Source organism: Hipposideros armiger, unplaced genomic scaffold (genome assembly GCF_001890085.2).
Source record: "Hipposideros armiger isolate ML-2016 unplaced genomic scaffold, ASM189008v1 scaffold_546, whole genome shotgun sequence".
Lineage (NCBI taxonomy): Eukaryota > Metazoa > Chordata > Mammalia > Chiroptera > Hipposideridae > Hipposideros > Hipposideros armiger.
The window spans coordinates 596,834-621,820 of NW_017731896.1; the positions used below are offsets into that span (position 1 = coordinate 596,834).

Below are 24,987 nucleotides of genomic sequence, written 5' to 3' on the forward strand. Positions count from 1 at the left end.
AAATCAAGCCTCAAATTATAAAATGGTTAATTTAGCTTCATACCTAAAAAAAAAAGCACTGAAGTGACTCATCCAGAAATCAATTTTCAAATGCTTCAAAGATCAGAAGACACAAAATAATAATCAACAGAGCTTCGGCTTTCTGAAAAACACATTAGGCAGACCGATCTTATTTCTTTCTATGATACAGTGACAGGAATAGTAGATGAAGTCAACTGAGGTCTTCTATTCAGTTGCTTATGACATGCATCTTGTAAGAAAGACAAAGACTGTTTAGAAAAGCACACAGAATCTCCTAGAGCTGCAACATAGGAACCACTAGCTACATGGGGCTATTAAGCACTTGAAATGTGGCTAGTCCAAATTGAGATGTGATGTTAAGTATAAATAAATACCAGAGTTTGAAGACTTATCATAAAAAAATATAAAATATCTCATTAATAATTACATGCTGATTACATATTGAAATATTTTGTATATACTTGGATAAATAGAATATATTATTAAATTAATGTTACCAGTTTTAAGATATTGTAATGTATCTATTACCAAATTTAAAATTATACATGATGGCTTTCATTTGTGGCTTACAGACTATTTCTGTTGGATAACACTGTCTATAATATAGACTGATATTAAATGCATTAGATTGTGGGGAAATCTCTTATCTTTCCTGAGCAACAGGTTTTTTTTTTTTTATGTAATGAGGGGTGGGAAGGTTGGGAGGTTGGTAGGTGGGATGGAGACAGGACAGTTCTTTGTTGAGCTATTGGGTGAGTGTGTTCCCTGCACTAGATTGCGTTTAGCATTTCCAAATTCTAACCACTAATGTTTCGCCATCTCTCGTCATGACAACCCAAAACAGTCTTCTCATAGTTCCAAATGCCCTTAGGGTGAGGTGGACTGATATCTTATTTTGAAAACCAGTGACTAGGAGGTTGCTCCTAAGGTCCTTTTCAATGCTGAGTTTTTATGATTCTACAGTGTGATTTTATAAATCCTTTTTGGCCTTGGTTTTATGAAAATTATTTTTTATTGTTATATTAATTCAGTGTCTAATGACAGCCTCCTTGAGAGCTCAACTATAAAACCATTCTAAGCGTTTACTCTGCATAATGTTCTAAGTTTGTATGAAGTTTATTCACTTAGCATTCTAGCTCTTTGCACCAGCTGCTTTTTATTTAATTCCTTTGTATACATGTCTTGTGCACCAAGCAGGATCATAAGCTCTGATGGCAGGAACAGTCGCTTCTACAAACTTTCTCTCCCATAATTAAATGAATAATAGATACCAGCAAACTAAAGGGATCCAGTGGTCAGGAGAGCTTTCTGGACTGAGTGAGAATCTGATGTTATTCAATATTTTCAGCAATGATTATGATGGTAGAATAGATCAGTTATTTCACACTTAATCATATGCTGCCTTATGCGTTATAAAAATTTCATAGATTTAAATTTGATTATCCAAATTAAATTCTTTGAGGGCAGAAAACTATGTCTTTCTGTGGTAACAATATATATTTTTTTCTTTGTGCAAGCATAGAACAGTAAGTTTATTAGCAAAGCAGATACACTCCAAAGATTATGAAGCAGGCTGTTTCAAGAGAGGGAAAAGCAGCCTCTCTTTACATTGTGTGAGAGTTTTTATTTCTGTGCATAGAATCATTGTGGTAATCCTTATTTAAAAATAACTATGATATCATATACATTTTCTAATTTAGGAATTGAAAAAACTGTATAAAGAAGACATCGTTATCATCTCCATTTTACGTAAGGGGAAACTGATGTTTAAGGAGGTTGATGACCTGATGACATTAGTGCCAGAATTTGAACCTAGAACTTGAATTTAGGTCGTCTGATGCTAGGTTGATGGTCTTTGTGTCACTCTACAGTACTCTCGTGCTTTGTATGTGCTGTAGTTTGCGTTCCCATAGACATTGACCCTGAGGAAAGGATTAGAGTGGAAATTTGGGGAGGTGCAGGAAACACCCAAAAGGGGGTGGTTTTGTGGTACAGGGAAAGGGAAGCATCCAACAAGAAGTGATACAGTAAGTCCCCAAATTACGAATGAGTTATGCTCCAGGAGAACATTCGTAAGTCAGATTTGTTTGTAAGTCAGACTTGTTCGTAAGTCCAACAAACTGAGTCTTCTACACCCTTGACACAAATATACAATGTAAAGCCAATGGTTGAACGATTCATGTTATAAGAACGAGCGATGTCTACCATCTTTTCGCCTCAATCCAATCTCTCAATTATTTTCACTTTTGTTTCCGTGGTTATTGCTTTTCGCTTCCTAGCAGTCCCCTCTGCATCACCACTGCTTTTCCTCTTGCTTCCAGACATCTGGGCTCTGATTGAGCACTGTACTACTGCACACTATCGCACTGTACAGTAAGCACACAGCAGCACGGCTGTGACAATGTCCGGCAGACACATGAGCTACTTCCGCGGTTTGTTCGCATCTACGAATGTTTGTAATGCGAGGTCCGTTTGTATTTGTGAAAGTTCGCAACTCAAATGTTCATAAGTCGTTAAGTTGGGGACTTACAGTATCAAGCCAGTTACCACTATATGTAAGTAGACCTTAATTTCTCAGGGAAACACTGAAGTGGTGTAAAACCCAGGTGTTGTGGGCTGAACTGCGTCCCCTCAAAATTCAGATGTTCATGCCCTAACCCCCAGCACTACAACATATGAATGTACTTGGAGATAAAGCCTTTAAAGAGGTGATTAAGTTCAAATGAAGGTATTAAGGTGGGTCCTCATCCAATCTGACTCATGTCCTAACAAGAAGAGGAATTTAAACACACAAAGAGACACCACAGATGTGCACACACAGAGGAAAGGCCATGTGAGGACACACCAAGAAGGCAGCCATCTGCAAGCCAAGAAGGAAAGCCTCAGAAAAATCATACCTTCCAACACCTTGATCTTGGACTTTTAGTTTCCAGAACAGTGAGGAAATTAATATCTGTTGCTTTAAGCCACCCAGTCAGTGGTATTTTGTTATGGCAGCCTTAGAAAATGAATGTACCATGCCTCAGAGTTTTCCCTCCCAAGTAGTGAGGGAGTTTGAGTAGTTGTACTTGAGTTTCTTTCTGTACACCTGGCTCTCATATAGTCTCCCTGTCAAGTCTATGTTCCAGTATTGCTCCCAGATAGTAACACACCCCTTTCTATCTGAATAACTCCTTAGGGTTTGTTCAGCTAGCCTTCCCAGCTAGGACTCAGGTAGATGGATGTTTTGGCAATAGCATCAGAATTCAAAAGAGTTGGAAGAGCTGGAATGAAGAAGAGCTGGAATGAAGTATACTGAATGGATTTTAATAGCAAACACATAAATTTCAGAGAGACAAGAGCCATCAGCTATTGCCAAAGTTTTAGAATTCAAACTGAATCCTAATGCAGAGTTTAAAACAATAACATAATATCAGCATCATTATTACAAGTAAAGAGCACAGGACTGACAGAGAACAAATGAGGAACGGATGTGAATGCAAATTTTAATTCATTACACCAATAATGCTTGATGATGTTATTATGTGTCTAGAGAAGAAAAGAATAGCATGCTGGAAGAAGAAATTAATTTTTCCATTCTACATCTGGGTAACAATTACATCTAGTTTGGAACCCTATGAAATAATGTATGAAGTGGAAATATTGAAAAGAGGCAAGAAGTGAATAATAAAGATGGTTTAAATTTGTTAAAAAAAAAGTTGAGGGAAAGCTTATCAGATTTGGAGAATAAAGATCAGCAGGAATACTAACACGTTTTTGAAGTGGTATTGCTGGAATCAGATCAACTGTTATCTATTCCTACTGAGAATTTAAAGGAGAAGAAATAGATAAAAGCTGAAGGAGAGATTTAACGGAGCCTCACGAACTTTGAGGGTCTGAGTGAAATACTAGAAAGTGCTAACAAAGGTTAAAAAACACTTTCTCTGAAGGGACCTTGAAGAGGCAAGATGATGTGTCAACCTTTACAATGGATCTTGGGAACCAGGCCATATAATTTATCACAGTGAGAACAAATATTGGGTCGTCAGGAAAGTCATGATGCATTTTTGCATTGAAAAACATAGAAGAAAACTTTATGACTTTCCCGACAGCCCAATAATTCAGAAGTACAGTGTTTGGACTCTGAGTGATATGTAAGAATTCAGTGACAATTTAACTTGCCTACAACTTATTTATTTAATGTCTGACTTAATCTCTGCCAGAACTGCAGATTCAAATTGATTTCTGCGGTCTGGATAGATAATTACCCTGGTGGAGTTATGTAAGGTAATTTTATAGAAAAACGAGATGGGCTCCTCAGAGATTGTCTATGTTTGTGTTGATTTTTTTTTATTATTGAGGTGAAATTCACATAACAAAAAAAACTATTTTAATGTGTACAATTCAGTGACATTTAATACATTCACAATGATACACAACCATCGCCACCATAAGTACCAAATTTGTGTTGATGTTTGCAGTTAAGATAGTCTTTAGTATATTTCTTTCTTCTTCTTTTTTTAATTAAAGTTTATTGGGGTGACAATGGTTAGTAAAGTTGCATAGGTTTCAGGTGTACAATTCTGTAATACATCATCTATATATCACATTGTGTGTTTAGTATATTTGAGGTTTCTTAAAAAAATGATGTGGTACAGACTCTGGAAATATGAAGGATTCCTTTAAACTTTCATTTAGAATTAAAATAGCCACTTAATATACGAATGAAACATGTTTGTGCTTGATGAATGATAAAAAAATATCTCAGAGTGTTATCGAGCACCAAGATACATGTTAACTGGAGAATATCCTGGGGTGAAAATCCTAGTTCTTCATGTTAACTTCTGGAGAAAGGAAAATGTACTATGCTCCAAAGACACATTTCAAATAAAACTTGAATGCTGTGAACTATAAACAATTCAACCTTTAGTGAGTAATTTTGTGCATGAACTTCAGGAAAACTAATAGAAAAGCCTATCCATCTATGTTTGCCAATTATTACATCATATAGTTGAAAAATGCTAAGTATAATAAAAAGATAAACACTGATCATTTAGTCAAGTAAAACTATGTAATTATATGTTTTATAGATAAGTACATGGGGATTAATGAACGTTTAAGGGTAATAAAACTAGATACAATAGGCTTTGATCATGAAAAAATATGGATGCTTGGAAAAGTTGTCTTCCCACTCCCACACCAAAAAGGTAGGGAGAAGAAACATCACAAACATCTTTCTTCACAGGGAAGGATTAATAAATGAGAGGACCAAATGCTCTCTCAGAAATTTCCAGCTCTTTGTATTTTGTGACTGGTTTTTACAGATAGATGATAGATAGATAGATAGATAGATAGATAGATGATAGATAGATGATTGATAGATAGATAGATAGATAGATAGATAGATAGATAGATGGCCTCATTGAATAATACATGTGATCTTAGAAAAATTCATGTGGTTTTAAGAAAAGGAAAGATTCCCCAGACCAAGGCTCTCTCCCCTAGAAACCTTCTTTGGGGCCTTAAAACACTACCAGAAGACTATAAAGTTTCAGTTTAAACTGTTAAAGTTACTGTTTAATTATAAAGTTGATGATTACATGTAATCTTGGGGAAATCATGGGACATATTTATAAAATGAGCACAATAATACCTTCTAGAGCCATGCGCAAAGGCCCACTTGAGGTTTGTCCAGATCTGAGATCTATAAATGTGAATTCATTACAGTTCAGCTACTGACTCATAGTAATTAAAATCCTTTTTTTTTTCAACCCAATCTTCATTTTAATCATTTGTAAATACCTTGTTACTTATGCAACTGTAGGAGAAAATCCTAGGATAGCCCTTCTTATAGTACCCACAGGAAAATTGGTTACATTCCAATTTTATTTTCTGGAGACATGACACTGGGATGATGAACAGATTCATGGACATAATTCTCAGTGACATTATTCTTCTATCCATATTTTTCCACAGAAACATCTATACAATAATGAGTTCTAGTAAAAACATAAATAGAAGCAGAAGAGAGTCTCTTAAAAATCTCTAATCAAGAAGGCCAGCTGAGGGGCTCAGTTGGTTAAGAGCGCGAGCTCTGAGCAATAGGGTCGCCAATTCAATTCCCATATGGCCTACTGAGATGCGCCTGAGCTGAGCTACTGCTGAGCTGGTGAGAGCATGTGCTCTTAGCAGCAAGGTTGCTGGTATGACACCCATATGGGATGGTGGGCTGCACCCCCCGCAACTAGATTGAAAGCTGTGGCTGGACTTAGAGCTGAATTGCGACCTCTACAACTAAGATTGAAGGACAACAACTTGACTTGGAGCTGATGGGTCCTGGAAAAACACAATGTTCCCCTTCCCCAATTCCCCAACACTGTCTCCCTCTGCAATTCTCCAATAAAAATCTTTAAAAAAAAATAAAATTAAATTAAAAAAAAATATATATATATATATAATCAAGACCCCAGCCACAGCCAGCTCGCTGTTATTTGCTCTGTGGAGTATTTGGAATTTATGTAGCATGTCTTCACCTGTATTGCTACTCTAGAGCCAACTCAGCCAGGAAAGCCTGGAAGACTGATGGGATTTATGTCAACTCCCTGACTGCCTGGATGTCCTCTGAGGGCATTCAAACATCATCTATAAAGGATTTGGCTCCGTTCATTATTGCATCATTCATAAACTTCCTCAGGCTCTTACCCAGGTTTTTAAGTTGACCCTACTTCAGAAAGCTCTTTGGCTCTAAAGAATGTTGGCCATTGCTTCTTCTGAGGTAAACGCTGGGTGTAGGTCTGTCTTGCTTAACCAAATTAAGGAAGGATAGGAGATCAGCATGGCTAAATGAAGTTCACTGATAATTTGTTAAAGGATACTCATTTAACCTATATAGTTCCTGGGTTCTCCACAACCAAACCTCTCACTTTTTCTCTGAAAAAGTGTTCAGTTGTTTTATGTAAAATTTCCTTTTTAACCATTTTTCTCTGACATTGCCATGGGTAAAAGCCCAAGTGAACACAGAGTGGCTAAGGCAGAATCAAAACAGCCTCAATAATGACACACTGGATAAAAAAACTGGGGCAAGGGTAACACATCTGTATTTTGTACATACTATACTCATAGCATCATTTCCCCAGCCTTTGTCATAAGCGATCACATATTTTAGAATACGGGTGACAGTGTTAGCTACAGTTCTTATTTTATTTTATTTTATTTTCCTCTAAATCAGCGGTTCTCAACCTGTGGGTTGCGACCCCTCTGGGGGTCGAACGACCCTTTCACAGGGGTCGCCTAAGACCATTGGAAAACAAAAAAATATTTATATTACGATTCATAACAGTAGCAAAATTACAGTTATAGAGTAGCAACGAAAATAATTTTATGGTTCGGGGTCACCACACATGAGGAACTGTATTAAGGGGTCGCGGCAGTAGGAAGGTTGAGAACAGCTGCTCTAAATGGTTTCTCAACTGCTTCATTTAAACTTTATTTTCTTAAATTAAAAATTAGGTTTTTGTTTTTCTGAAAGAGGTTTTTTCTTTTCTAGGATGAAGAAAATAATGCAAACTCAATAAGACTGTTCAAAATGTTGTCTCTGCCAGTGGCAAATTACCTGCCTGCTTTTGCTGTTCTTATCCAAACTCAGCTGGAATTGCAATTACTAATGTATCACAGAGCTTAGTGGCAGGCCAGTGTCCCTGATGACATGGTGCATGCACCAGTCAATAAACTGGCTAAGAAAAGCCAATGGACACCTTGCTTATTAATAGCAAAACAGTTACCTTTTGCAATCATTGAAAAAAAAAAAGCTTTTATCTGTTAGAAATTAAATGTTCTCTTTAAACAAAGTTGCTAAGCATTTTCCCAAAAGTTTCATGTGAGGCAAGAGAAATCTAGGGAGATTAAAATTAAAACTTGATAATGAAGATTATAAAAAATGATTCCCTATGTTTAGTGCTTTGGAAAACTTAAGGAACGGGTACATAATTGTATAAAACTAAAGGAGTTCAGTATTTAAATTTTCCATCCTTTAAAATTTCATAAATTAAGGTCACCTCATTTTTACCCTTGGCACTAAATTTTGGTATTTTGTTTTATTTTTCAATTTTTACTCTAGAAGTTTAATAAGATGAACATTAAATTATTATTATTTATAGTTTGAATTCCTTTCTATTCATTTCTTTCTGAGCTTGTGTTTTAGAAGTGAGCTTTTGCAGCATCTAGACATGCACTAAATCAGTATGTCTCAGGGGCTGAGTCCATCAGCAGATAAACCACGCTCTCCGCCCCAGAAATAAGTTGACCATTAATACCATCAGGGTAGCTTGACACCTGCTAACAGTAGAAAGTTCCCCATGTCCCCTTCATAGTAGTATCTCAATTATTTCTGTCAACAAAGGGTTCATCCAAATGCACTGTCTCCTTTTATAAGGAGCAAGACTGAAAGTTCAGCAACTCCCAGTTGGTCTCTGGTTTCTAGCCAGTTTACACTATAAAGAAAATGCTTCCCTTGACATCTGTGTGTACTCTTCTTCTTCTTCTTTTTTTTTAAATTGGGGAATAGTGTGTTTTTCCAGGACCCATCAGCTCCAAGTCGAGTAGTTGTTTCAATCTAGTTGTGGAGGGCGCAGCTTAGCGGCCCATGTGGGGATTGAACCGGCAACCTTGTTGTTGTGAGCACTGCGCTCCAACCAACTGAGCTGACTGGCTGCCCCTGCGTGTACTCTTGACTGGTATGTAATCAGGAACTCGCCTGGGCTGGCCGAGTGGCGTGATGGTTAAGAACTGGCTTGGGATGCCAGAGGGCCCCGGTTTGGATCCCACATATGAGGGCCGGTGACGCTGCCCTCTACAGCTAAGATGCTGAACAACAAACAGCTCAACCTGGAGCTGGGCTGCCGTGGGTCGCTGGCGACGGCGTAGGCTGCATCCCCTGTGGCAGTGGGTTGCCATGGGCTACCGTCTGTAGCCAGCAGCCAGCGTGAGCGGCCAGCAGCCGCAGTGAGCGGCTGTCTAGAAGCTGGTGACTGATCTGCCTCGCCTGGGAAGAGCCCAATGACGGTGCCAACTTGGGCCAGTGGGGCGACGTCCTCTACGACTGGACTGGGCAACAAAAACGACAGTGACTTGTCTGTTCCCCTTCCCCCAAATCCCCAGCACTGTTCCCATCCCCCAATTCCCCAATTAAAAAAAAAAAAACTCGCGTTCTGGTACTTTCTGGAATCCTGAGTACAGAAACTCTTTGTATTTCATCTATGAGGATATGCACGTTTATTTTGATTATATTTTTGATGCAGCATTTCTCCAAGAATTTTATATCAGTAGATGATAATGAGAAATGCTTTTTTTCCCCTCACAGTTGCCATTACTCTCCTTAAAGTTTGTATTTCCAGCACGAAGCTTCACAGATAGTGCTCTGATGCCATCTCTAGTTGTTGATCAAAGCAGCACGTTATGTTCACGTCCTTATCGAAAGCAAACATCCCTACTCAGTAAGGTAAAATGTCAACATAGAAGAAGAAAGTGACTAATACCGTACCAAATGAAATGCTAGAAAAATCCATAAACTGTTTTTTGGTTTGTAGTCTTTATATGACAATTCAGGACAGAATCCTTAATTAGAACACCCAGTGTAAATGACCATTAGGAGAAGTTCAACCATAGAAGAAAAAGTGATGTAGTGTCACAGGGTACCAACAGGAGAATAGAAGGATAGGAACATAAGGATGTGGAAGGAAGCTCATTTGTTGGTGACATGGGAAGTTTGATCATATGCAGAGTCTGAGGGGAATGAGACAGAAAAGAAGGATACAATGAAAATAAGTGGAACCGATGTTCTGAAGAAGTTTAGAGGGAATAAAATTAGTAGAAAAGATACAGTGGTCAGCCCGGAGCATAGGAAGGTCATTTTATCCTCTAACAAGGATGAAATGAGGAAAGGGTGGGTGGGAGATAGATAAATCTGTGGTTGGAGCAGAACCTAAGATAGATCTTTGGTTATTTCTCAGTAAGGAGTGTGAGGCAACATCATATTTTGTCAGTTAAAGATCTGCAATTAAAGAAAGGTGCTCAGGGAAAAGTGTAAATGTTTGTAACCACTGCTCTAGATAAGACAGAAAAGAGACAAGAAACCAGCAAAGAAGCTGAAATCAGCGGAGTGTCCTGCTAAGGTTAAAGACGAATTTGTACCATCCCTATTTCATACAAATACTTACCTGGTGCTCTCCAGCAAGACCTGGCTGCCTGTGGTTGGAGCAGGGAATATGGAGTGTTGGCAAGACCCAAATTTGAGGGTATGAACAGTAGATTTAGGGAGAAACAAATGGAAAAGGTAGGAAGTAGAGGAAGCTGGCAAAGGTTTAGTTTTAAAGCAATGGCCCTAGGGTGGGTGATGAGGAGACAAATGACGGGAGAGCTTGCTAAATTGAACAGTAGCTTTGGTGGCAGAAAGAAAATGAGAGATCTGGAAGCAATGAACGTCACTGTCCAAGTGTGAACTATTAGATTTAGAGATTTCAGATGCAGCAGTCTGAAGCAGTGCTGATGCCAGGGATTGGCCTTGGAAGTACGTTTCTAAAAATAGGGTGCAGCAGTGCTTGAACTGAAAGCTGATGAAGATGTGAGGTCAAGGCAGAGTGCCATGTGCTTGTCCAAATGAACTTTAGGATACACTCAGAAGTTGGAAAGTAATGGATTACATAGTTGACAAATAGCATAGAATGATCTAGAGGTGAAAGGTTATAGCAACAAGGACTGACAGAAGTTGCAGATATTACAAAAAAGGAGAGGCTTTCTTTTGGGGAAAAAGCAGAGATCTGTGTTAGCAACATGGAAAGGCAGGATAACACCTGGCCCACCTCACAGGTCTTTCTGAGGCTTATATAAAACAATGAATATAAATGTCCTCTAAGGAGTATAAAATATAATTTAAATGGAAAGTATTATTATTATTATTATTATTATTTGTGTACAAAATTATATATACACATAAATATTAGAGCCTATGAGGTCAATGAAGTTCATGAACTCATCCTAGAAAAAGTGCTACATACCTCATTGCTGAATATCATTATGGTCACCTTCGAAGTACTCCCCTTGGGCCTAGTCCACCCTTCAAAGAATTTTGGAACTCTTTTCCTGGAATGGTCATCAGAGCTGTCGTATTACCCTTGATGTCCTGAATATCATCAAAATGCCTTCCTTTCAATATTTCCTTTATCTTCTGGTAAAGAAAGAAGTCATTGGAGGCCAGATTAGGTGAGTAGGGAGGGTGTTCCAATACAGTTATTTGTTTACTGGCTAAAAACTCCCTCACAAACAGTGCCGTGTGAGTTGGTGCATTGTTGTGATGCAAGAGCCATGAATCGTTGGCGAAAAGTTCAGGTCATTTTCATCTAACTTTTGCATGCAGCTTTTTCAGCACTTCCAAACAGTAAATTTGGTTAACTGTTTTTCCAGTTGGTGCAAATTCATAATGAATAATCCCCGATATCAAAAAAGGTTAGCAACATCGTTGCAACAAGTTCACGAACTACTTGTCAGTTCTTGTATACACACACAAAATTATTAGTCTTGTATGCTATTAATACTACTTACTATGAACATTAGCAACTCGTGTAATATCTTACACTTTATCTTATCAGTTCTTAAAGCATTTCAGTATTTTCTCACAACAGTCATGGGAGGTAACTAGTGTCGATGCTATTATCCACAGATGTGGAAACTGAGGAACAGGCAGCGAGTGATTTGGCGAAGACCTACACCGGTGACAGAGCCAAGACTTACGTTTTGATAAAAGAAATTTAAGTCTTCTAACTCCTACAGATAATGAAAAAGAGGCTTTTCAGCAGGTGTTCATTTGCTTCCTGCTTTTCCTATATAACATCGTCTAGGACACATGTACTGTACACCTGATAACTCCCTGTTCTATGTTGTTGTTTTTTTCCTTAACCACCGCTTATTAGAATATTAGAACTCTAGGAGCTCAAAGGTACTGAATTTGCAAGGCGACTCTATCCTCAGCAGCCAATTTCCATTCCGAGGCTTCAAGTATTTACCTATTGGTACAATTATTTTTCACACTATCTCTTTGTAAAAACAAAGCCATGATTCTGTTCCTGTGACACTGCCCATTAAAAATGAATAGAGTCACATTTTTTGTTGTTGATTTTCTAAAAAATATGACGCTACTTAATCCAAACGTGTCTACTATATCCAAACAATGGGAGTGTTTCAGTATCAAAGACATTTTCAAAATAGTCTTTTTGGTTGGAAGTCTCTCTCTTAACTGAAGTTATGCTTCAATAATGACTACATTTTTATTTTGATGCTTGCCTAATGACCATATTTTAAAATTTGTGGGCCTTGGTTTTCTCATCTGTAAAATGTATAATCCTCAGGATTGATGTGATATATATTTTTAAAGTGCCTGCCTGGCCTTGCTCTTGTTAAACATTCAGTAAATAGTAAGGGTGACTTTAATCAGCCATGATTTAGTATCCTGCATATCATTGGTAGAGTAGTTTCTTCCTTTGTGTGAATTATGTCACTGTGTTGACACCAACAAAAGGAAATTAACCGTTGCAAACTAGAGTCTGAAACCACAGTCTAACTGAGGGAGCCGTTCACAAACTAATTACTTAAAAAGTGAAGCAGACAGGGAAGTTTCTCTTTCAAACAAGACACAAAAATCTCAATACAGAGAGAAAACGTTTGGCAAATTCACCAACACAAGTAGTAAGAACTTTGGTTCTTCAAAACACATGGAAAAGAAAGTAAAAAGACATGTCCCACACTATATGAAACCAACAATGTGAGTCATGGTTCATATATGGGTGACACTAGGCAACGGCCAGTAAACAGTTTTGCAAGGAACTGCAGCTAGTCCTGTTTTAACTCAGGAAAGTCATGTTTTTAGTTTTCCCTTCTTTTTGCTGCTTCTCTAACATCTCTATCTTGGTTCATGCACAACTGGATCCTTATCCTACAGACACACCAATCCGTGTCTGAAGTCCTGCAGTCAGAGCATGGCTCCTCAATGGCCTGTGTCTCTGTCTCACTCCCCAGCTCATGGCTTAGGGCTGCCTGGGGCTCCTTTCACCCTCCTCAGTTCCCCCTCTTCTGGGCCTACACCCAGGACTTCTCTTAGATGTCCCCTGCTCCTCTCACCCTCCCTGCAGAGCCAGCCTGGTGTCTGGAGTGCCGAGAGGGCTTAGATGGTAGATAGCTAGTACCTACATTACACTCTGAGGAAGGTGGAAATTAGGCCCCCTGATGCCAAGGACTGGTCTGGAGAGGGAGGGTGAGGGTTTGAGGAGAAAAGAAGAGGTAGAAGCAGCTAGCTTCATTCCAGGAACTTCGATGTTAAATTTACCTGAGTAAAAACTGCTGCCTATCTCAATAAAAGCACTGGAAATAAGCAAAATGGCAGTGGGAGCCAGCACTGGAAGTGCAACCCAACTGTACCCTTACAGACTAGCTGCCTAGTCACCTCATGGCTGCCTGAATGTGAGGATGGAAGGAGGCCTAAATGGACATACTATGCGATGCCTAATTGTTCTTGCCAAATTAAACTGGGTGCAATAGATTTTGAACAGTCCAGATAGCCTTAATATTAAGGGAAACACTTATATGGCACCTTGTTTTGTGTCAAGCACTGTCCTTAGCATGTGACACATATGAACTCATTTACTTCTTGGTACAACCCCTTAGAAAGTGTCTGTTACTAGGTTGAACCATGTAAAATTGCCAACTCAACCATTTTGACCTACAAATGGCAACTGTGCATGGTTCAATCTGCATTTTGTCTGAATTTTACAGAAGAAACTTAACTAGATGCACAAACCTTAAGTAAACTGCTGGAAAGTGTCAAACTTGGGCCCAGGCAATCAGGCTCTTGTTTCTATGGTCGTTATTAACTACTGAAATACACCTCCTCTCTACCACACTGAATTAAAATGACAGAAATGGTATCTTCCAATTTAAAAATTCTGTCCATGAACCTGTGCTCCATCATTCCCAGTCTCCACACACACCAACCTCTTCTTGACTTGCCTATTTCTTCTGAAATGATACCACTGCTTACCTAGTCACTCAGCTGGAAACCTCAGAATCAAATTTGATTTCTCTTTTTAATTCTCTGCTACCAGAATCCAAATACTATTTATTAAGTCTATCTCAGCGGGAGCTGCAGAATCATAGTGCACGAGAGCTGGAAGGGACTTGAGAGATAATCTAGTCATTTTTCTTTTTTTATTTTCTCATTCAACTTTGTTTTAATGGGTCTCAAAATTCTGTGACAGATTTTTGGTCAAGCTGTTTCCATGAAAAAGTACTGATTTTAAAAATTAACTTAATAACTGCCTCACAAAAATCCCAAATGGTCCACAAACCATTCTCTTTTCCTTCTGAAGGTTTTATGATGCATTGTAATCATCAACCAGTCTTCTACTATTAAACATAAATGGCCAATTGCCACAAACAGTTCTGACACCATTTTTCCACCATTGATTAAGACTGGGATGGCAGGTATGGGGATAACGTTCTGTTAGCCTTCGGAGCTTTGTGCACAGACTTGGTGACTTGGCCAGTTCCAGCTGCCTTCTTGTCCACTGCTTCGATGTCTGTCTCATGTCATGAACAGCAAAATGGCCCAGAGGAGGATTGTCAGAGAAGCTCTCAATACACATGGGCTTACCAGGAACCATATCAATAATGGCAGCATCACCACATTTCAAAAACTTTGGGCCATCTTCCAGCTTTTCCCCAGAACAACCATCACCTTCTCCTTCAGCTCAGTAAATTTGCAAGCAATGTGAGCTGTGTGACATCCTGCACAGGTGTGTTTCTGGCCTGATTTGGCCTGGATGGTTCTGGATAATCAACTGAGCTGTGAAGTCAGCTGCATCCATTGGTGGGTCATTTTTGCTGTCAGTGGCCACATTGCCATGACAGACATCTTGGACAGACACGTTCTTGAATTGAAGCCCACATTGTCCCCAGGAAGAGTTTCACTCAAAGCTTCATGGTGCATTTCAACAGACTTTACTTCATTTGTAATATTGACTGGAGCAAAGGTGACCACCATGCCGGGTTTAATAACACTGGTCACCACTCTGCTCACAGTGAGAGTACCAATACCGTCAATTTTGTAGATATCCTGGAGGGGTAGATGCAAAGGTTTGTCAGTTGGATGACTTGGTGGAAGGATGCAATCCAGAGCGTCAAACAGTATGGATCCACTGGCATTGATCTTTACAGGTGACTTTCCATCCCTTGAACAAAGGTATGTCAGCACTTGGCTCTAGCATGTTGTCACCATTCCAACCAAAATTAGCACAAATGCTACTGTATCAGGGTTGTAGCCAGTTTCCTTAATGTAGGGGCTGACTTCCCTTAACAATTTCTTCATACCTTTTCCGTCTGTAGGTCAGGTCAGTGGAATCCATTTTGTTAACACCAACAATAAGGTACTTTACATCCAGTGTGTAAACCAGAAGGGCATGCTCATGGGTCTGCCCATTCTTGGAGATACCTGCTTCAAATTCACCAACACCAGAAGCAACATACAGGCCAGCACAGTCAGCCTGAGATGTGCTTGTAACCATGTTTTTGATAAAGTTTCTGTGTCCTGGGGCATCAATGATGGTCACATAATATTATACTTTCTGTTCTGGAATTTCCACAGGGAGATATCAATGATGATCCCACACTTATGTTCAGCTTGCAGTTCATCCAAGACCCAGGCATACTTGAAGGAGCCCTTTCCCATCTCAGCAGCCTCCTTCTCAAATTTTCTGATGGTTCTTTTGTCGGTCTCACCACATTTGTAGATCAGAGGACCAGTAGTGGTAGACTTGCCCAAATCTACATATCCAATGATGACGATGTTGACATGAGTCTTTTCCTTTCCCATTTTGGCTTAGATTTAGTGGTGGTTTTCACAACACCTGTGTTCTGGTGGCAAACCCATTGTGAAAAGGCAATCTAGTCATCTTTATAATGCAGATATAGTCACTGAACGGGCAGGTGGCAGAATCAGGACAAGAGTCTGTACTCCTGAGTTCAGGTCTGCTCTTCTCTCTCTATTTCAGTTCTCACTTTAGACAAAAGCTGTGGATAATACCTCTTTGCTTCTCCAGAACTTCAGGACAAACTTTTCCATGTGATAATAGCTCTACTCACTGGACACTTACTGTGTGCCAATCATTCTTCTAAATGGTTTACATGTATTAATTAACTCATGAATCAGCAAAATAACTCTATGGTATTTACTGTTACAAACCCAATTTTACAAATAGGAAACTGAGGCCACAGAATTTAAAGTGATTTACCTTGGGTCACATAGCTTGCAGACTAGTTCCAGAGGCCGTGACCTAGACTACCCAGCCATATACCCTTTGTCCCACTGTACCCTTCAGCGGGCAAAGCTCATACTTAACTCCTTTGGGAAACAGTTCCCAGTTCTCCCCTCACTCCGGGCTGAGTCGAAAGTCTGATCTGTCAAACTCTCAGCATCCCCATTCAATATCACATTGTATGTAATAGACGATTTATTTGTCTGTTCTCTCCACCTGGGTTTCAAACACTTTAAGGGTAGTGACTGTTTTACCATTCTCAATATTCACAGGATTTGACACAATGCCTGACAGTAATTGCTAAATAAATATTTGTTGAATGAATGCATGAAAGAATGGATGGGCACCTAACTCATCCTCCAGCCTTCAGTTTCTCCTTATTCCAGCTACTTTTTCATTTTAAAGTGAGCTGGTGAAACTAGTAAGACATTTAGTTGTAAGTGCGTTGGAGAAAGGTTAAGCCCTTCATTTATCTTCCTTAATAACCAAAGATAAGCCTTTTGATTATTGCTTCCCAAATGATTGTTTATGAAGGGCTATCACACTATTATCACTAATTTTTTTCCATCCATATTCACTATAGCTCATACCCATTTGTTTTAAATTTTACACTTTGATTTTTGAGTGTGAAATAAACTAATTTATTTTATTTTACCTAACCCATTAGACCAGAAATTAGGTCCCTATAAGCAGGTCAAATAAGTACTTTGATCTTAACATTGATGGTCCGAGAGTTTTCATAGTCACAATGGACTTCAGAAGTCATTACAGTGAGATATCTTTACATAATTTTATGCTTAAATTAATTAGTTCTAACTGAGGTATTCAGACTGCTACTGTGTTCCCTGATTTGAAATTATATGCAGAATTATAATAAATAGTGCTGAGCCAACTGGGTATCCAAATGGAAAAAAGCATTTTTATTTCTTATAACATAAAAAAATTAATTCCAGATGGACAGATCTTAGTATGAAAGGCAAAACAATGAACTCTTTAGACGAGAACATCTTCCTGATCTGTGAACAGGCAAAAAGCGCTAACCACAGAATAATAATAATACTAATAAATCGGATTCTATTATGTTCATCAAATGAAAAAATTAAGAGAGTAAAAATGAAAGCCACAGCTTGGAAGAAGACATTCACAATACATATATCCAACAACGGAATTGTATCTAGAATATATGAAATATATGCACAAATCATTATGAAAAAGACAATAGACAAATGGACAAAGGCTTGGGCACTTCTCAAGAGAAGATATACAAATGGCCAAATATAAAAAACATGAGGGCCGGCCGAGTGGTGCAGTGGTTGGGAGCTGGCTTGGGATGCCAGAGGGTCCTGGTTCGGATCCCACATGTGAGGGCCAGTGACACTGCCCTCCACAGCTAAGATGCTGAACAACAGCTCAACCTGGGGCTGAGATGCCGTGAGTCGCCGGCAACGGCGTAGGCTGCAGCCCCTGTGGCAGTGGGTTGCCATGGGCTACCGTGTGTAGCCAGCAGCCAGTGTGAGCGGCCAGCAGCCAGCATGAGCGGCCATCCAGAAGCCGGCAACTGATCTGCCTCGCCCGGGAAGAGCACAATGATGGTGCCAACTTGGGCCAGTGAAGCAGCGTCCTCCACAACTAGACTGAAGAACAAAATGACAGCAACTTGTCTGTTCCCCTTCCCCCAATTCCCCAACACTGTTCCATCCCCCAATACCCCAATAAAATCTTAAAAAAAAAACATGAAAAGGTGCTCAATATTGTCAGTTGCCAAAGAAATACAAACAAAATCCCTATGTCATACAACCACTCTCCCACCAAAGTGGCTAAAATAAGGGCAGGAAACAAGAAGTGCTGATAAGGACATGGAACAAGGGGATCTCTTGACGACTGGTTCTGGGAGTATACATTGTACAACCACTTTGGAAACTCTTTGGCAGACTTCATTAAAGCTCTCTCTATAAAGCAATTGCATGCTTAGGTATTACACAACAGAAATGTGTACATACGTTCAATGGAAGACAGTCGTAAAAATGTTCTTAACAGCACTATTCCTAAGAACCCCGTAGTGGAAACTACACAGCTGTTCACCAACAATAGAGCAGAGGAATTAAATGTTGGATATTCACAGTATGGAGTACTGTACAGCAACGAGAATGAATACTCTACCAAGTCACACAATTTGGATAAATCTCACAAACATAATGTTGAGTAAAGAAGCCAGACACGAAAGAATGCACATTATATGATTTCCTTTATATAAACTCTAAGAAACTGGCAAAGCTAATCTATGTTTGAATAGAGCTAATCTATGACTTAAAAGTCAGAATAGTGGTAACTGATGGGGGCAATAAGTAGTGACTGGATGGGAGGCATGAAGGGGTCTAGACTTAAGGAGAACCCACAATGTTTTGTTTTGTTTTGTTTACCTAGAAGCCAGAATTTGCGAGATGCTTGAATGTATACAACTTATTGCATTCATGATATATTCACTTTTCAACATGTAAATTATACCTCATAAAAATAACAAAAGTCAGAGCAACAGCAGTTAAGAGTCCCTGCCCGAGCTGAGCTGCCACTGAGCTGCCAACAGGTGGCAGGATGGCTCAGATAAAAATAATAATAATAATAATAATAATAATAATAATAATAATAAAAGTCACATGGAGAAAAAAACACTTGGTGAAGGCAATAGTCATTACTTATGTTCATTATTAATTCATACCTCAAATGCATATAACATTTATTTTGTTTTTTTCAGCTTTGTGTGTGTTTTTGTTGGTTTGATTTTTTTTTTTAACACGAAAGTACTTTGTAGATATAGTTTCATCATCATATTGCATTGTGGTATGGAGGAGTCAAGTATTGGGTCAAGTTTTAGTTTCCTGGGTGTTAGGGATTGAATTGTGCCTTCTTCCCCCAATTCATATTGAAGTCTTAAAACACGGTATCTCAGAATGTGACCTTATTTGGAAATAAGTTGTTGTAGATATAACTAGTTAAGATGAGGTCATACTGGAGTTGGGTGGGCCCTTAATTCAATTTGACTAGTGTCCTTATAAAAAAGGGAATTTGGACACAGACATAGACAGGCAGACAGGGAAGATGATCTAAAGACACAGGGAGAAGATGACCATCTACAAGCCAAGAAGAGAGGCCTGGAACAGCTCTTTCCCTCACAGCCCTCAGAAGGAACCAACCCTGCTGACATCTTGACTTGGGATTTCTAGTCTCCAGATTTGTGAACCAATACATTTCTGTTATTTAAACCACTCAGTGTGTGGTAGTTTGTTATAGCAGTCCAAGCAAACTAATACATTGGGAAAACCAAAAGGCTAAGTACTTGCTTATGGACATCCAGCCAGACAGTAGGTGATGTTAAAGGCTCCTGTGCATCACTGACCCCGTCCCCCACCCCTCAACTAGCATTCACCAAGATTGCCTCTGTCTTGAAACACTGCAGTGCTCTCAATCATGTGACACCCTGAAGGTGGAACATGAAAACCTCCCAAAGAGTTCTATGATCCCTGTGAGGAACCCTTAGAAGGAATCTCTCCTGCTCTGGCAGTGGCCTGGGTCTGGAATATTTCAAAGAGGTAAAATGGTCCACTTGATTGTTCCCAAAGGTTCTGATCTTGTTTCCATCATGACCTCTCTGAGAATCTGCTGAAAGCCATAAACCCTCTCTTCAGACAAATGCCCATACTCATCCAGATTTAAGAGTATAGGTAAGGCCTTTGAAGGCAGAGGGTTGGTTTTTTACCTCTCTTCTAGAAATAAAGATGAATGGCTGAAGATAACAGGGTTTCCACTTGTCATCTCAGAAGTCAGCAATTAAATACTGGCCCTATGCCAAGACTCAGAGGTTTTTCTGGACACTTTGTAACTTTCCCACACTGGTTATTTTTGCTCTTCCCCTATCTCTTTTTCCACAGTGATTAGCAGTTAATTACTTAAACCACAAAGAGATTGTGTGTCTAGCTTTAGGGGCAGAAAGGAAAGGGGATGGAACCCACTCCATGGCCAGGTTTGGGGAAAAGAGTGAGCAACTGAGAGGATGGGAGCACAGGCTAATTAATCCTCAGGATTTGTGGCAAATAAAGGAAAACACTGTTTCCTTGGGAAGAATGTTCATTCTCTCCCCTGTGAACTTTTTAATATTTGCTTTAACTCCATTTCCCATTATACCTTTATTAGTGTTAACTGCTCAGGGCTTTGAGAAGCTAATCACGGACCAGGGCTGGTTAGAAAGGGGAAGAAGGGGACATAGAAACATATGAGTATTTTATATTTGTAAATATAAGCATCTTTAAAAATATTTACAGACTCCTAAGTTGTGACGGGTTAAACATTGCTCAAAGTTTAGGGGGCACTAAACCTTAACGGCAGGTACTATATAACTTGTACACCATTATATTTGCAGAGCTCAACACCCTGTCTGGCACATGACAGACACTCAGTAAAATCATATGCCTGAATGAGTGAAGAAAGAATGAACGAATGGAATGGGCATGGGATCTGCAGTAATAAGATCTAGATACTAGTCTACAATCATCTGTTAAATAGACGTGTGACAAGTTACTTTACATCTTTGGGACTGGCATTTCTTTTCTATAAAATGAGGAAACTGGGCCAAATATAGATAAGGTACTCAGTCATTCCACAATTTAGAATATGAATATACTTAGTTAAGGCAAAGCTATTTGCAGTCACCACTATGTATAGTAGATAAGATGGTGTGATATGTGCCAACATATAGTACATCTAGGGGTTCAGGGAAGTCTACTTTGAGCAAGTTTCACTATGCCCTAAAAGAAACTGAGGCCTAATTTACCTAAAGGGCAATTCTGTGATCAGCAGGCACTCCACAGCAATTGCATAACCACTGCTTCAGGCAGGACTAGATCAAAATAGGAGAAGGAAAAGGAGGAAGAAGCAATGTCATAATTCTAGGAAGGAGAGACTTTTGACAAGTACATCATGCTGAGAAAGAAGGACACAGCTCATGTGGATGAGAGAAATTAACTCTTTCAAACCATCAAAGGTTCCTGCACTCTTGAGAACAGTTTTGTCAGTGGCTTTTAATACTCTCGAAGCCTTTTGGTAAGAGAACAAGTATCTGACTGTTAGGTTATATACTTATCTTGAGGGTAGATATGTCCTGAAGATTTTATATAAACAAAGCACAATGGAAATGTGATTCAACTCAGAATGTGACAACAGTTATAGTTCAATAGAAACAAAATTACAGACTGATGTGAAGTTGACTTCATTGGTATTTATCAGGTGATCTTATTTACATTTATATTTCATGTGGAATTAAGTGGAGAATTTCTCTTGTTTTGGGTAAATGGCTCTATTTTTATTAAATTAATGCTGTCTATCTGTAAGATGCTTTTAACACTAGAGAAAACTATGCTGCTACTGCCCACATGTCTTTTAGTTGAAATATTCTTTCTTGAAAGTAGTGAGCAAAAACCTTTGATACGTGCACACACATCGAACAGTTACACACAGCTGGCAGATTGCTCCAGTTTCTTGAGAATACTGTGCGTTGGCATAACTCTGCTTGAAGTACTGAAGTGGTTTCAAATATGTTGGGACCAGATACATAGTTTAATGGTCTTCCTAATTTCCAACTATTCTTTTTTCAAGAATACCTGGGGTTTGTGCTGACTTTTGTGGAATGTGTCCTCTCACTGACCTGTGATAAATAAAGCACTATTTCTCTAAAATGTGGAGCATTTTCACAATGACTTTTTCTCATTTCTTGGCTCAGGAAATATTATTCCTGCCTCCTGTGATCATCCTGTTACTCACCAGCGAATGTTACTGACCTAACAACTCCTCAGCTGAGGTGGAAGGACAAATAAGTAGATAGGAGAGGCCATATTTTTGCCTTTTGTACACAGATTCACAGGGAAGAGCCTTTCCTTTCTCTCCCTCCCCGCACGTGTGTGCCTCAATGTTTTGGGGCCACCTCTGGAGGAGCCTGGGTAGTTAAAATGCCTTAAAAACAAGGTAATAGTATGTCCAAAGCCATAAGGCACACATATTGTCAACTACAACTTGAAAATGTTTTTGCTGGACTGTAAAGATTAAAGATAAAAAAATTAAGACTTTTTAAAAATAAGCCATGACTAAAACAATAAACAAATGCTATTCTTGGTGTCTGGTAATTATAGTAATTTTTTTCATTGTCTGCTTAATCACATTGTTATCTACACAATATTCTTTGCTTTGATACAGGTACTGGATAAAATGGAAAAATGCCTATTAAGTGATTTCACCTGAAACCCATTCTTTTTTTTTTTTTTTTTTTTAAAGGATGTAGGTCTCTGAGTTAGTCATGGAAAATCCCCTGATGAATGTGGCTGGCAAGGAGCCCCATATTTCATACTGTTTGATTCCCCTAGAATACCCTGATCTGGAAAGATGTCATGATAGCAGTGATAGACCTAAGCACCAAGCCTCCTATCTTCTGATTTTAAGTCCCATGGAAGTCCCTGGATCAGCTGTTCCCACATTTTGTACCTCAGCTATCTGGGTATGTTTGAAGCACCTGGGGATTGTCATATGAAAAATCCTGATTCAATAGGTGTGGGGTGAGGGACAAGGAAATGTGTATTTGTGTCACCCCAAAATTAAGATTGTCATCCTTAAATGACCACTCTTCACGAAAAGGATACATTAATAAAAAGTAGATTTGCCTCATTATTGCAATAAAAATTAGAGGTGACTACTCATGGTGGTCCATGCTCAGAAGTGCCAATTTCAACAACTATCTAGCATTAGAGTAAATTACCTGCTCTACCTCTTGGTGCTCTGATCATATTTACCTGAGTACCCATTCTCTATATATGAGTTCAAATGTCTGAATAACTCTGAAAAGCTATTACCTTCAAGACTATCTTCTGCTCCTCACGTTGGCATGTAACATTAGCTACACTGGTCATTGACAATAAATAGCATTGTCATGACTCCAATGCCAATAATTGTTGAGGCATTTCTAGGAAGTCAGTTTACCTATCTGTATGTCTTCCACTGCTATAGACTGTTTGAGTTCCCCTCTCCCCCCATTCAGATGTTGAAATCTAGTGCTTGTTGTGATGGTGGTGAAGTGGGGTCTCTGGGAAGTGATTAGGTCATGAGGGTGGAAACTTCCAGAATGGGATTAGTGACCTTATAAAGGCGACCACAAAGAACTCCCTTGCCCCTTCCAACCTGTGAGGTTACAATGAAAAGACATCTACGAATCAGGCTTTCCCAGCCTTTAAAACTGTTAGAAATAAATTTTATGTTGTTTATAAGCCACCCAATCTATGGTACTTTGTTATAGCAGCCTGAACTGGCTTCACTTAACTGTTATTAATATCCCAAGGAACTGATGATCCACAGTTCTAAGACTACTGTGTAAAAAAAAAATCTATTAAAATTATCTATGGCTGGTGAGTTTAACATCCTAGAACAGGGGTCAGCGAAATATCTTCTGTAAAGGGCCAGACAGTCAATATATTAAGCTTCGCTGGTCACAGCTACTCATTGGATGAGGCACTAAAGCAACCATAGATAATATGATGAGATGTATGACACTGGCTGATTTCCAGCTAATCTTTATTTATGGACACTGAAATTTACATTTCATATAATTTTCAGGTGCCACAGAACATTATTCTTCTTTTGATTTTTTGCCCAACCATTAAAAAAATATAACAACCATTTTTAGTTCAAAAGACTATACAAACACAGGTTGGGGCCAGATTGGCCCTGAGGCCATAGTTGACTGATCCCTGGGCTAGAGCACCAGCCACAGCCAAGTCCATAGTTGTGTGAGCTTGTTTCTTCTGTTCCGCTCTGTTGAATTGTTCTTTGGTCACAGATTGCATTCCTCTCTCCACCTTACCACAATGCAAATGTATTGGGGACCAGGAAAGGGATTTATTGCAGTATCACTGCTCCTACACACGCCCTACGAATTCCCATTGTTTTGCTCTGCAGGAGAAATATTACAAACATCCAATGAAGCCCAGACCTATCATGGGACACAAGAGGCCCTGTGAAGTCTTCCCCACTATTTATACTCCAGGTTCCTCATGTGTAAATCTAGACTTGACAGGCTATACCTCACAGAGGTCCTGCATAGCCTCGCCAGAAAAGTAGAGATTATAAAAAAAGAAATGTTTTGAATCAGACTGCAGATCTTGCTTGTGAATATCTCTTTGTCTCTTATCCATGTAGCAGAATTATTTCCACTATCAACCTAAAGCCTAATTAACAGAGGCAATTCCAGTCTCCTGCATTCTTCCAAGTAGCGTGAAAAAAGAAACGAGAGAAGATGACGGTGAATAGAGAGCTGTAGAACTTAAAAGGTTTAATCTATTAATATAGGGCAGCATTTCCCAAAGTGTGTTATGCTGAAGGCTGACTCTGTTAGATGTTCTGCCAAAAAGGCATTTCAAGGTCAAATAAGTTTAGGAAATATGGCATAAAATATCTCTTCTCTCTTGATGATTCTTAATATGCATTAGTATATTAAATGCTGTGAGGATTCCTGCAATAAAACTGCTTAACTAGGTTAAATCAAGTGTTTCTCAAGCTTATATGATCAGGAAAGACTTTTTTTTTGCCTTCACTTAACTGT

General features: G+C 39.0%; 1 protein-coding gene and 1 pseudogene across 1 annotated transcript in view; both read right to left on the bottom strand.

Moving 5' to 3' along the window:
* FAR2 (fatty acyl-CoA reductase 2) overlaps positions 1–24,987 on the bottom strand; it is a 139,834-nt gene that overhangs the window by 111,200 nt on the left and 3,647 nt on the right. The gene's annotated exons all lie outside the window — the stretch shown is intronic.
* On the bottom strand, positions 14,509–15,913 carry LOC109396815 (elongation factor 1-alpha 1 pseudogene; annotated as a pseudogene).